Genomic DNA, 15,347 nt, shown 5'->3' with positions numbered 1-15,347 from the left:
TGAAGAAAATATGAGTATATTTTAGTGGTTTAGTCAATGGTGTCTTAGATATAACACTAAAACTACAGGGACAAAATAAAAACTACTAATTGGATTTCATGAAAATTAATGACTTTCATGCTTCAAAAGACAACATCAAGAAAGTGAAAAATCCAATCCATAGAATGAGATAAAAGATTTACAAATCATATATCTAATAAGGGACTAGTATTTGGAATACAGAGATTTTCCTTACAACTTAAAAAAAAAGAAACAACTCAATTTTTTAAACGGGCAAAGGATTTGAATCAACATTTTCCCAAAGATATACAAATTGCCAATAAGCACATGAAAATATGATTAACACCATTAGTCATTTGGGGACAGTAACTCAAAACCACAATGAGATATAATTTCATACTCACTAGGATGAATATAATAAAAAATGAGAATAACAAGTTTTGGTGAAGATGTGGAGAAATTTAAATTCTTAGACATCATAGGTGGAAGTGTAAAATTATTCATCCATTTTGAATAACAGTTCAGAAGTTCTTCAAAAGGTTAAACATAAAATTACAATATAAATCAGTACTTCTTTAGGGGTCTAATCGGAGGCGTAGCCACCCAGAGCCACAGCAATGCGGGATCCGATCCCCGCGGCAATGCCCGATTGTTAACCCACTGAGCAAGGGCAGGGACGGAACCTGCAACCTCATGGTTCCTAGTCGGATTCGTTAACGACTGTGCCATGAGAGGAACTCCTAAATCAGTAATTCTTCTTTTAGGTATATATCCAGGAGAATTGAAAATATTTGTCCATGTAAAATCTTGTTTTTATTGATCTTATTCAGGGAGGTAGATCAAACAAGATGTTGCCATGATTTGTATCCAAGAGCATTCTGCCTATGTTTTCCTCTAGGAGTTTCATAGTATCTGGCTTTATATTTATGTCTTTAATCCATTTTGAGTTTATTTTTGTGTATGGTGTTGAGAGTGTCCTAATTTCATTCTTTTACACGTTGCTGTCCAGTTTTCCCAGCACCACTTATTGAAGAGGCTATCTTTCTTCCCTCCACTAAATGTTTCTTGCTTCCTTTGTCATAGATTAGTTGACCATAGGTTTGGGTTTACTTTGGGGCTTTCTATCCTATTCCATTGATTTATATTCTGTTTTTGTGCCAGGACCATATTGTTTTGATAACTGTAGCTTTGTAGTATTGTCTGAAGTTAGGGAGCCTGATTCCTCCATTTCTATTTTCCTTTTTCAATATTGCTTTGGTTATTTGGGGTCTTTTGTGTTTCCATACAAATTTAAAATATTTTGTTCTAGTTCTGTGAAGAATGTATTCCAGATATAAAACCCTTTGTTAAATATGTGATTTGTATATTTTCTCTCAGTCTATAGTCTGCCTTTTAATTCTCTTAAGTGTCTTTTGCACAACAAAAAATTTTTTAAATTTTAGTGAAGTTCAATGTATAAATTTTTCATTCATTAAATGATGTTTTTGCCTTTATATCTAAGAACTCTTTGCCTAATTCAAGCAATAATTTATTCTATGTTCTCTCTTACACTTTTTATAATTTTAGATGTATAACCTATATTAGATATGATATAAAGTGAGTAGTTTAATTCAAGGTTCAATTTTTTTTCAGTACAGATATCTAATTGCTCCAACATTTTTGAAAATACTGTCCTCTCTGTTTAATTGTTTTGCACTCTTCTTAAAGTCAAATGCCCGTATTTGTGTGGATCTGTTTCTCAATTTATCTAATCTCTATTCTGTTCAATTGATCTATATTTATATATATATATTTGCCAATACCACACTGTTTTTATTACTATATCAAGTGGTTCTCAATGGGAGATAATGCTCCTAAGAGACATTTAGAAATAGCTGGAGATATTCTGGGCCGTCAAATTTGGAGGTGGTGGTGGGGTTGCTAAATGTCAATTGGCCTAAATGTTAATGGTAACTGAATTTGAGAAATCCTGCTCAATTTATATAGTAATTCTTAAAATCAGATTGTCTTACTCATCTAACTTTATTCTTTGTTCAAAATTATTTTGATATTCTAACCCCTTTCTATATTAATTTAGAATCAGATTGTCTGTATCTACAAAATAACCTGCTGAGATTTTGATAGCAACTGCATTAAATCTATAGCCTGATCTGAGAAGAAATGCTATCTTTATCATATTGAGTCTTTGTTGGCATATAATTGTTCATAGTATTCTCTTATGATTTTTTTTGTATCTCTGTAGTATCAGTTGTTATTTCTTCTCTGTCCTTTCTTATTTTATTTGGGTGCTCTCTCTTTTCTTCTTGGTGAGCCTGGCTAGAGGTTTGACTTTTTTTATCCTTTCAAAAAAAAACTGCACTGATTTGAATGATCTATTGTAAAAAAAAAAATCTATTTATTTCCTCCCCAAAATTAATTATGTCTTTCCTTCTGCTGACTTTGGGATTTGTTTGTTCTTTTTCTATTCTTTTTTTTTTTTTTTTTTGTCTTTTTGCTATTTCTTAGGCTGCTCCCACAGCATATGGAGATTCCCAGGCTAGGGATCTAATCGGAGCAGTAGCCACCAGCCTACGCCAGAGCCACAGCAACACGGGATCTGAGCCACGTCTGCAACCTACACTGCAGCTCACGGCAACGCCGGATCCTTAACCCATTGAGCAAGGCCAGGGATCGAACCCGCAACCTCATGGTTCCCAGTCAGATTCGTTAACCACTGCGCCACGACGGGAACTCCTCTTTTTCTATTCTTTTAGGTGTAAGGTAGGCTGTTTATTTGAGGTTTTTCTTGTTTCTTTGAGGAAGGCTTGTATTGCTATAAACTTCCCTTGTAGAACCGCTTTTGCTGTATCCCACAGATTTTAGAAAGTTGTGTTTCAAATTTTATTTGTCTCAGTGTATTTTATGATTTCTTTGATTTCATTATTGACCACTGGTTGTTTTAGTAGCATGTTGTTTAGTATCCATATGTTTTTCTTTTCCTGTTTTTCCTTCTGGAATTCATTTCTAGTTTCATACAGTACGGTCAATAATAATGCTTGATATAATTTCTATCCTCTTAAATTTGTTGAGGCTTGTTTTGTGACATAGTATGTGATCTATCTTAGAGAATATTCCATGTGCCCTTGAACAGAACACTTAGTCTGATTTTTTTCTTAAATGTAATGTCCTTAAAATACAAATTAAGTCCAACTGGTCTACTGTGTCAATTAAGGCCACTGTTGCCTTGTGGATTTTCAGTCTGGATGAGTTGTACATAAGTGTCAGTGGGGTGTTAGAGCCTCCTACTATTATTGTATTATTGTCAATTTCTCCCTTTATGTCTGTTAGTATTTGCTTTATATATTTAGGTGCTCCTGTATTGGGTGTGTATATGTTAACGAGTGTAATATCCTCTTCTTGTATTGATTCCTTTATCATTATTTAATGCCAATCTCTGTCTTTCATTATAGCCCTTGTTTTAACAGCCATTTTGTCTAATATGAATATTGCTACTTCTACTTTCTTGTTGTTTCTGTTTGGATGAAATGTCTTTATCTACCCCCTCACTTTCAGTCTGCGTGTCTTTCACCCTGAAATGAGTCTCATGTACATAACATATTGACAGTCTTTTTTTTTTATCCAATCAGCACACCCTTCCTGTGGCATGTGGAAGTTTCCAGGCCAAAGACTGAACCCACTTCATAGCAGCAACCCAAGCTGCTGCAGTGACAACACCAGATCTTTAATCTACTGTGCCACAAGAGAACTCTCCTATGCCTTTTGATTGGAGTATTTAGTACACTGACATTTAAAGTAATTACTGATAGTTATATACTTAATTGCCATTTTATTACTCGTTTTTTAGTTGTTTTTGTAGTTCCTCTTGCTCATTTCTTCATCTTTTTGTTTCTCCCATTGTGGTTTAATGATTTTCTTTCATTGTATGCTTGTTTCTTTCCTTTTGGCTTTTGTGTGTATCTTGTATTTTTTTTTTATGCACCTGTGGCATACAGAAGTTCCCAGGCCAGGGATAGAATCTGAGTTGCAGTTTTGACCCATGGGATGCCACAGCTGCAGCAATGCTGGATTATTAACCCACCTTGCCAGGTCAGGGATCGAACTCATGTCACCATAGAGACAGATCTTCATCACAGTGGGAAATCTTATTGTAGGTTTTTGATTTATGGTTACACTGGGGTTCACATATGTTGACCCGTAATTATATATACTTGCTTTAAACTGTCATTTAAGTTCAAACACATTCTAAAAGATCCACATTTTTTAGCTCCCTTCCTCCATGCTTTGTGGTTTCAATGTCATATTTTATATCTTCATGTTTACACATTTACAGCGTGTTGTAATTATATTGACTTTTACAATTATCTTGTCTTTTAATCTATGTATTGGCTTAAGTGATCTTCTATCCTTACTATGTATTTGCTTTCCTATTGGAATTTTCCCTTTCCTATAGATTCTTCTTTTCCATTTGGAGAAGATCCTTAAACATTTATTTTATGGTAGACTTAGTATTGCTGTATTCTTTAACTGTTGCTTGTCTGAGAAATTCTTTATCTCTCCTATTCTAAATGATCATCCTGCTGGGTAGAGTATCCTAGGTTGCAGGTTTTTTGCTTTCAGGACTTTGAATATATCATGCTACTGTTTTCTGGCCTGTAAAATATCTGTAAAGAAATCAGATGATAGCCTTGTAGGGATTCCCTTGTATATGACTCTGTATTCCTCTTGCTACCTTTAGAATTCTCTTTATCTTTAAATTTTGTCATTTTAATTATGATATGTCTTGGTGTGGGTCCATTTGGATTTATCTTGTTTGGAGTCCTTTGTTCTTCCTGTACCTGGATACCTGCTTCCATCCTTAGGTTTGGGAAGTTTTCAGCCACAATTTATTCAAATACATTTTCAGTACACTTCTCTCTCTTCTCCTTCTGGAACTCTTACAATGTGAATTTTTGTACATTTTGTTATCCCATAGATCACATATGTTGCTTTCATTTTTTTCATTTGTCTTTCTATCTGCTGTTCTGATTGGGTGATTTCCATTTATTCTCTCTTCTAGATCACCAATGCATTCCTTTGTGTCATTTAGTCTACTATTCATTGCTTCTAGAGTGCTTTTTATCTCATAAATTGAATTATCTATCTTCAATTGGGTATTCTTTATAGTTTTTAGTTCTTTGTTACGATCATCTGTGCTTAGATCAATACTCTTTCCTAATCCAGTTAACATTTTTATTACAAATATTTTGAATTCATTGTCTCGTAGATAGATCACCTCTGTTTTACTATTTATTTTTTTCAAGTATTTTCTCATACTCTTTCAATTGAGAGTAGTTTCTCTGAATTTTTATTCTACTTAACTTTCTCTGTCTCAAAAAATTTAGGTGAAACTGTTATCTGTTGTGGTATTGAAAGGTTGTTCGTATGTGGGATTATTCTTATGTAGACTGTATACATCCAATGCCGCTGGTGTGAGGGATGGATCTGATGTGGATGCCAGGCACATCTTTCCTCAATATGTTCTGGCCACTATCACCTTGGTAGGGGGCATAGCTTGTGGTGGAGGAGCTAGAGTCTGTGCAGGGTGTGAGGGAGGATTTCCTCTCTTCTCAGTGGTTTCTGCTACCCTGTCAGGGGCAGGGTCTGTTCCCAAGATGCTGGAGTAGAAGCCCTGAGGGTCAGGCTCAAACTGGCTGTTTCTTTTAAGTGTGTATTTTTCCTTCTCCCTACAGTGAGGCCTTTGCCCCAAATGAGTACAGTGATGAAGCAAGTGGGGTTTGTGTGCTCACTGAGGTTAGATGCTCTGCCTATGTAGGCATCTATAGCCCTGCCCAGATGCAGCTGAGTTATGTCTTTCCCCCTGGTGTGCCTGTCCTAGATCTACTGCTAGGTGGTGGTTTAGAGTGGCCTTGGATGGAGCTTTTACTTGATTGGAACTGGAAAACAGGCATGGTGATTGCAGAAATTTCAGTGACTGCACTGCAGTCAGAAGTGCTTCTGTTGGCACTGTTTGAATAAGTACAAACAATCAACGCTGCTGCCCTAATTGGATCATACCTAGTTCCCCCAAGTCACTCTATCCCTTCATCAGGTATTTTCCCAGGCCATCCTCACCCTTGATTAAATGCCAAACAGTGGCATGGAATGAGTAGGGCCAGGGAGTTCACCCATTTTTTATTGAGTTGCATAGTGAGTGGCAGCTTCTAGGACATAATATCTCTTTGTCTTGTTTGGTGGCAAGTCAGCACCTGCACACTCCTCATGAGTGGAGTCTAGGCTTCTCCAGTCTTCTTCTCCAGCATTTCTATCTGTACCCATGGTTCTCTAAGTAGACAAGGGGGCTTGTCTCCTATGCCCAGGTCCCCAGGACTGGGACATTCAGTCTGTGGTTTGATTTGCTCACTCCCCAGGGTGAATGTCCATGTGTGCAATCTCCTGTTTCCTCTTGGTCCCCACCTAGGGGCATAGGTCCTGTCCCAATGCTTTTCTTTACATCCTACCCAATTATATGTGTATCTTTCTTACAGCCTTGGTTGTATAGGAGTTCTTTTCTAGTTTATGGTTGGTTTTTCATGAGAGTTGTTACACATGTAAATATATTTTTGATGTGTTTGTGGAGGGAGATGAGCTTCACATCCTCTTACTTTACCATCTTAATCCCCTTCTTAGTGGTCAATTTTTAAGGATACCACCCAAATCACCTAGCTCTGAAAGTCAACAGGGCTCAGCATTTACAAGTCTTACAGAATCAAAGCAAAGAAAGAAGCTATTGTTAAATGGGCATGTTGAACACATTCTGTAGCTATCCCTTCCCCAGATTAAATGAGGATGGAGCAAGAAAAATTTCCAATTTTCTCAAATTTTGCTTAGAAGAGTTATAACTGAAAACTTTTCAGCTACAGCCTGAGGATCCAGCTTCTTATCAATCTGTACCTGAGAGCTGGCTGAAACTGTCCCTAAAGCCTGAAAGAGAAGGTGAGCACACATTCCCCACATTCTCTCTCCATTCATTCCAAAAAAACTAAGTCACTAGCTTTTTCCTGGAAGGACATTATGCACACAGTCAGCATCCCAACTTTTACAGCTTCCATCCAAGGGATGAGTCTTCAAACACTTTGATAGCCAATGGGGCTTGGCACTCAGTAGTCTTACAGGATCATATTAATTCTATTAAACAATGAATAAGTTCTTAAGTGGGTGAATGACCACTTCCTGAATATATATTCTCAGGTTCAACACAAATATAACAGCAAAAAAAAAAAACATTACCCAGGTTCTCTCTGGAAGCAGTTTGGCTGTACACTTTCTCTGCTGCTGCCAGAGGGTCTGGAGTCTAATCAGCCTGTATGTGAGATCTGGCTGCAATCTTCCCAGGAACCAAAAAGAACTGGTGGCCAAGTCCCCTACCTTCTCCAACTGGTTCACTCCAACAGTAAAAAAAAATCTCCAGCTTCTTCTTGGAAGGAAGTTTACCATACATCTAGCACTCTAACTGTTGTGGCTGCCACCTGAAAAAAAGCTCCCAAATCACCTATTTCTGGGAGATTATATAGGGCTTGGCATTTGTGAATCCCTCAGGAATACACACAAAAAAAGAGGTGGTTCTATATGACTGCATAAGCACTCCAACAACTAGTCTCTCTGGCTCAGCACTAAGTGGATAGGCACAAACACTCAGCTCTTAGTTTCTCCCTGATAGAGGTCAAATTTCATATCTAAGGTCTTGAAATTCCCACCTGCATCCTGAACATTTAACTTCTAATTAGCCTGCATCAGGGAGCTGAAGGACTAGAAAAAGAGTAGTCCTTTGGGAGCCAGAACTGGAATGTAGCTTTCTCAAGGATTTGGGACCCTGAAGGTCCTTGGTAATCCTAATCTCCCAGGAGCCTGTAAGAGCAAAGATGGCAGCTTGGACAAACAAAAAGTTTTGAAAGACAACCAGGAACTTGGGTTGGGCTAATTGATGAAATTCATCTCCTACATGAGGCCAGTCTGTGAAGACTGGGAGAGATGGCTCTTTTACCTAATGCACAAAAACAAACACAAGAGTCAAGGAAAATGAAGAAGTAGGAGAATATGTTCCAAATAAAGGAACAAGATAAATCTCCAAAAACCAACTTTAATGGAATGCAGATGCATGTTTTACTTGACAGAAAGTTCAAAGTAATGGTCATAAATATACTCACCAAGGTCAGAAGAACATTCATGAACAAAGTGAGTATTTCACCAAAGAGAAATTACCTACAAGTACCAAACAGAAATCATAGAGCTGAAAACAATAACTGAACTGAAAAATTCAATTGAAGGATTCAACATCAGATTAGATCAAATGTAAGAAAGGATCAGAGAACTCGAAGACATGGCAGTGGAAATCTTCCAATCAGAGGAGCAAAAAGAAAAAAAAGAATGAAAAAGAGTGAGGACAGCTTAAGGGACTTATGGAACAATATCAAGTGGATAAGTATATAAATTATAGATGTCCTAGAAAAGAAAAGAGAGAAAAGGTGTCCCAGAAGAGAAGAGAGAGAGAGAAGTTTAGGTTTGAATAAACTTCCTATTCAAACTTGGGGAAAGAAACATACATCCAGACACAGGAAACCCAAAGAATAACTAAAAAATAAATCAAAATAGACCCATGCTGAGACATATTTTAATTAAACTGTCCAAAATTAGACAAGAGACTCTTCGAAGCAACAAGAAAAAAGTAACTTGTTACATACAATGTAACCCCCTTAAGGCTATCAGTGGATTTTTTTAGCAGAAATCTTGCAAGCCAAAACAGATGGTATGGTATATGCAAAGTGCTAAAACAAAAAAAAAAATGCCAAGAATACTTCACCTGCAAAAGCTGTAATTCAGAATTGAAGAAGAGATACAGATTTTCCCAAACAAAAGCTGAAAGAGTTCACCATCACTAGACTGGCTTTACAAGAAAGCTTAAAGGGAATTCTTCATGCTGAAATTAAAGGAAGTTAATCAGTGTCATGAAAACATATGGAAAATATGAACTCACTGGTAAAGATAAATCTATAGTTAAATCCAGAATACTCTAATATTCTAATGTTGGTGTGGAAATTAGTTATAGCTATAGTATAAAGGGTATAACGCAAGAAGTATTCGAATAAATATAGCTATAATAATTTCTTAATGGATATAATATATGAAAGGGGACATCAGATGCAGAAGATGCAGGGAGGGAGAACAAAATGTGTTTTAGAGTGTGTTGAAAGTTAAGTTGTTAACAGCTTAAAAACAAAAGCAAAAATAAACCAACAGGACCTAATTAGACTCAAAAGCTTTTGCACAGCAAAGGAAACCATTAAAAAAATGAAAAGACAACACAAAGAATGGGAGAAAGTATTTGTAAATGATGCAACTAACAAGGGCCTAATCTCCAAAATATACAAACAACTCAACAACAAAATACAAATAACTCAATCGAAAAATGGGCAGAAGACCTAAATAGACATTTCTTCAAATAAGACATCCAGATGGATAACAAGCACATGAAAAAAAATGCCCAACATCATTAATTATTAGAGAAATGCAAATAAAAACTAGAGAGATACCACTTCACACATGTCAGAATAGCCATCATTGATGGATCTACAAATAGCAAATGCTGGAGAGAAGATGTGGAGAAAAGGGAACCCTCCTACACTGTTCGTGGGAATGTAAATTGGTACAGTCACTATGGAAAATAGTATGGAGTTTCCTCAGAAAACTAATTATAGAACTACCATATGATCCATAAATCCCACCCCTGGACATATATATGGACAAAACTATCATTCAAAAAGATACATGCACCCCTATGTTCATTGGAGCACACCTCAAAGAAATAGAAAAAGATGAGCAAACTAAGTTCAAAGTTTTCAGAAGGAAGGAAATAACAAAGAACAGAAATAAATGAAATATATAAGTTTTAAAAAATAGAAAAGATCAGTGAAACTAAGAGTTCATTTTCTGTAAATATAAAATCAAAAAACTTTTCATAGTACTAAAAAAAGAGAACGCCTAAATAAATAAAATCAGATTTGAAAGAGAAGACATTACAACTCACGTTGCAGAAATACAAATGACTGTAAGAGACTACTATGAACAAATTTATGCAATTATATAATCTAAAATAAATAATAAATATATGGAAACATACAACCTACCAAGTCTGAATCATGAAGAAATAGAAAAGCTGAACATCCAGTGACTAAGGAGGTTGAATCGGTAATCAAAAAACTCCCAGCAAAGAAAAGCCCAGGATCATGAGACTTCACAGGTGAATTCTACCAAACATTCAAAGAAGAATTAATATTAGTCCTTCTCAAGCTCTTCTAAAAAATTGAAGAGAAGGAATCAGTCTGAAATCCACTTTATGAGGCCAGCATTACCCTGATGTCAAAGTCAGATAAAGACATACAAGAAAAGAATACCATAGGCCAATATCCCTGATGAATATATTCATAAAAAGCTCCAAAAACTACTAGCAAACAAAATTCAAAAGCACATTCAAAGGATCATACACCTTGATAAAGTGGGATTTACCCCTGTTATGCAAGTATGAGTCTAAATATGAAAATCAACAAATATTACATAATATATTAACAGAATGAAACATAAAAATCATATGATAACCTCAATATACACAGAAAAAAATAAACAAAATTCAGCATCCTTTCATAATAAAAACTCTCATCAATTTGGGTAATAGGAATATAGCTTAATATAATAAAGGCTGTATATGACAAATCTACAACTAACATCGTACCCAATGGTGAAACTATGAAAGCCTTCTTGCCAAGGTCAGGAATAGAACAAGATGCCCACTCTCACCACTCCTAGGCTAGGAAGTCCTAGCCAGAGCAATTAAACAAGAAAAAGAAATGAAAGGTACACAAACCAGAAAGAAAGAATAAAATTGTCTTTGTTTGCAGATGACATGATAGAAAATCCTAAAGAGTCCACAAAAGTACCCATTAGAACTAATAAACAAATTCAGTAAATTTGTGGTACACAAAATTAACATATAAAAAATAGCTGTGTTTCTATATGGTATAACAAGAAATTATCTGAAAAATGAAAAAAAATCCCATTTACAATACTATAAAATAATAAATATTTAGGAATAAATTTAACCAAAAAAGTGAAAGATCTGTACATTGAATACTATAAAACATTGATGAAAGACACTGAGGAAGACACAAGCAAGTGGAAAAATACTCCATGCTCATGGATAGAAAAATTTTATATTGTTAAAATGTCCATACTACCCAAAGCCCTCTATGGATTCAGTGAAACCATATTAATATTCCAATGGTATTTTTGACAGAGGTAGAAAAAAAATCCTAAAATTTGTGTAGAACCACAAAGACCTAGAATAGTCAAAGCAATCCCTGAGACAGAAGAACAAAGCAGAGGCAACTCATGACCTGATTTCAAACTTCATTACAAAGTTATAGTAATCAGAACCATATGGTACTGGTATAAAAACAGACACACAGACCAATGGAATAGAATCAAGAGCTTGAAAATATACCCATGCATATATAGTCAACTAATATTTTATAAAAGAGCCAAGAATATTCAATTGGAAAAGATAGTCTCTTTTTTACTAGTCAGTAAATGGTGTTGGGGAAGCTATATCCATATGCAAAAGAACAAAATTGGACCTCTATCTTACACCACTCACAAAAATTTACTCAAAAGGGATACTTAAGTATAGGACTCAAAACTGTAAAACTACTAGAGGAAAACACAGCTAAAATCTCCTTGATATTGGTCTTAGAAATGATTTTTGGATATGACACCAAAAGCTCGAGCAAGAAGAAACAAAAGTAAACAAATTGGCATTACATGAAAAAAAAATCTACACAGCAAATGAAGCAATCAGTATGATAAAAAGTATGCTGGGAGAAAATATTTCCAAGCATCTATCTGATAAGAGGTTAATATCCAAAACATATAAAGAATGCATACAACTCAAGAGTAAAAAAAAAATTAAATAAACAGCCCTATCAAAAATGGACAAAGGATATGAATAGACATTTTCCTAGAGACATACAAATGGTCCACAGGTGCATGAAGAAATTGCTCAACTTCACTAATCATCAGGGAAATGCAAATTAAAACCACAATGAATATCATCTCTCACCTGTTAGAATGGCTATTATCAAAAAGACAAGTGTCAGAGAGACTGTGAAGAAAAGTGAACATTTACATGCTCCTGGTGGGAAAGTAAATTGGTACAGCCACTATGGAAAACAGTATGAACATTCCTCAAAAAAAATTAAAAATAGAACTAACATACAATTCAGCAATCCCACTTCTAGGTATATACCTGAAGGAAATGCAATCACTATCTCAAAGAGATCTGCACCCCCATGATCATTATAGCATTATTCAAATAGTCAATTATATATAATGAAATATTATTCAGTCATAAAAAGAAGGTAATCCTGCCATTTGTGACAATATGGAAAGACCTTGAGGGCATTATGTTAAGTGAAATAAGTTAGACAGAGAAAGACAAATACTATATGATCTCCCTTATAAGTGGGATATAATAAAAACAAACAAAACCCCCAACCTCATACTAACGAAGAGTAGAGTGGTGTTTACCAGAGGCTAGATCATGAGGAATTATTACTTAATGAGTACAAAGTTTAAGCTTTGCATGATGAGGCGTTCTGGAGATGGATGGTGGTGATGGCTGCACAATACGAATGTACTTAATACCACTGAACTGTACCTTTAAAAAGGCTTAGGATAGTAAGTTTTATGTTATGTGCATTTTGCCATAATGAAAAATAATTGAAATAAAATATTTAGAACACAAATTGAGTTTTTACTATGATGAGTGATTTAACACTGAAATTTGGAAATCCAGGGTATTTTGTGATGGGACTCAATATATTATTTAAATCATATGTTTTAGCAGGCATCCTCTGACACTGCTCCAGTGGTCGAAAGGTAGCATTTCCTCATTCCTGTTAGGTACGAGTGCTAGTGCAGGTTCTTTACTTGGCTGCTGTTGATACCCAGAGTGCAAGAGGGACTCCTTATTACCACTGTGCAGGGTCAAGAGTTCAGGCTCCCCATTAGGCTTCTGCTGATATCACACTGGCTGGTAGAGGCAGAGGTGCCTTGTTACTGCACCCTATATGGTCTCTACTGAACAGTGGGATGGTGGCCTTGTTAAGGATAATGGGTAGTGAAAGTCCTGGCTCTCTACACACCTTCTCTGATACCACCCCAGTGGGGATGGAGGAGTGCCTCATCATTTCTGGGTAAGTATAGAAGTCCAGACTCCTCACGTTGTCTCCATTGACGCTGCCAGGGATGAGTGTGGACTACTTACCCTAGAGGTAGTGAGATTTCTGATCCACTAAGTGTTCTCTGCCATCACCACAATCATAAGGGGGAAGGACTTCTCATTACTGCTGCACATAGTCTTGACAACTAAGAAGTAGTTGCCACCCAGAGAGAATGAAAGTCCTAGATCCCCACTTATCTTTCTCTGACACCACCCTGGCAGGGTCAGAGTCTGGAAAGTCTGTTTATACTCATGTGAGGCTCTCCATTTGACCTTCACTGAAGTTTTTTTCATGGTGTTTTTCAGCTACTGTCTAAAGGTTTTATTCCTGGAAGGAATTTTTTTAAAGTATGTCTACTTGATAATTCTGGAAGCAAGAGTCCCACAAATGACTTTTGAAAAGCACTGTATGCCTTAGGACTAACAACAAAGACCAACTTAAATATTTACCTCTAAGTAATAGTTTTATTGTTATTTTTGTTGTTGATTTGACTTTTCTTCAAGAAGCACAGGTTAAAAATTCTAAAACTAATTTTCGTGTAGACTGGCATAGAGCAAATAAAAAAATTATATACATCATGGATAATGAGAGCCAGGTTTCTCACTGTTGGAAAAGGGGGTTACAGTTATTGAAAAGGAAGAAGGTTGAAATGAAATCCTTTGTTGGACTAGAATTAGGGTAACAGTATGAACTCACAGTTTTTAAAATGTATGTAAAACAGATTAAAATGTTAACATACACACACACACACACACCCTCCTAAATCTGTCTTCTGAGATAGCCAATTAGCAATGATACCTCAATAGCAGTGCACAGCAAATGAAGCAATCAGTATAATTAAAATGATACATATTATTTTGAAGATATATGGGCTTTTACATTTTTTTCCTAGAACTACACATATCACTTCTATCTATTAGTTAAAAACAGTCATAAGATCTCACTTAGCACTCAGATATTGATTTATAAACACCATTTCCCATTGAAAAAAAGGAAGAGCTCCAAGGTGAAATGTATTATGGCTGAGGCAGGAAACATACAAGATGAGTCGGTAATATCTTGCTGGGCCAAAAGTATGAAATGCTCAAAAAATGATGGGGATGCATCAGATGGACTCAGGAGTCAACTAGAAGTGGTTCCCACTGATCAAATCTGTAACTATTTGCCCATCTAAATAAATAATCTTAGAAAAGGATTATACTGCATTGAATAGAATAATAATCAATGAGTTAATACTGATATACATACATACATACATACTTACATATATTCTTACATGAGAAGGGGAAAGAAATATTTCTTTTTTTTTTAAGGGCCACACCCATGGCATATGGAGGTTCCCTGGCTAGGGGTCTAATAATAGCTATAGCTGCTGGCCTACGCCAGAGCCACAGCAACACCAGATCCGAGCCACCTCTGTGACCTACACCACAGCTCATGGCAATGCCGGATCCTTAACCCACTGAGCAAGGCCAGGGATCAAACCTGCAACCTCATGGTTCCTAGTTGGATTAGTTTCCACTGCACCACAATGGGAACTCCAGAAATCTCTTTACAGCAGAAAACTTCAACAGCAGAAATCCAACTTTTAAAAAGTAGAAAAAGTGATGAAAACAGAAATTCATCTTTGGACAAGAGGCATAGTAATAACTGAATGAGGCAAGAGTCATCAACAGGTACTAAAATTTGTAAGTGACAAAATTGGCATCATGTGAGTGGTCAACACTCCAGAAGAGAGTCTAAGATGCCCTGGCTGGTCTTTGGGACTTTTCTTCAGTCTGGCCCCAACTTACACTTGTTCTTCTGGTTGCCTTTGGATTGCTCCCCCTGCCCCACTCCAGTCTGTCATTCACTTGCACCTCTCCACACCAAAACAAATTGCTAAAATCATCTCCTTCTGCATGTGAACTTTTTTGTAGCTCAGTACTCTGGCAGGGACAGAGAAAGTTGGGGCCATACCCCAAGTCCTTCCCTGTTCTTATCCTACTTCCAGCAGTCCTACTTCCACCAAAACATTCAACTACCCATCCAGAGAACCTC

Source organism: Sus scrofa, chromosome X (genome assembly GCF_000003025.6).
Source record: "Sus scrofa isolate TJ Tabasco breed Duroc chromosome X, Sscrofa11.1, whole genome shotgun sequence".
In the NCBI taxonomy this organism is placed as follows: domain Eukaryota; kingdom Metazoa; phylum Chordata; class Mammalia; order Artiodactyla; family Suidae; genus Sus; species Sus scrofa.
Note: the sequence above shows the minus strand (reverse complement) of the source record.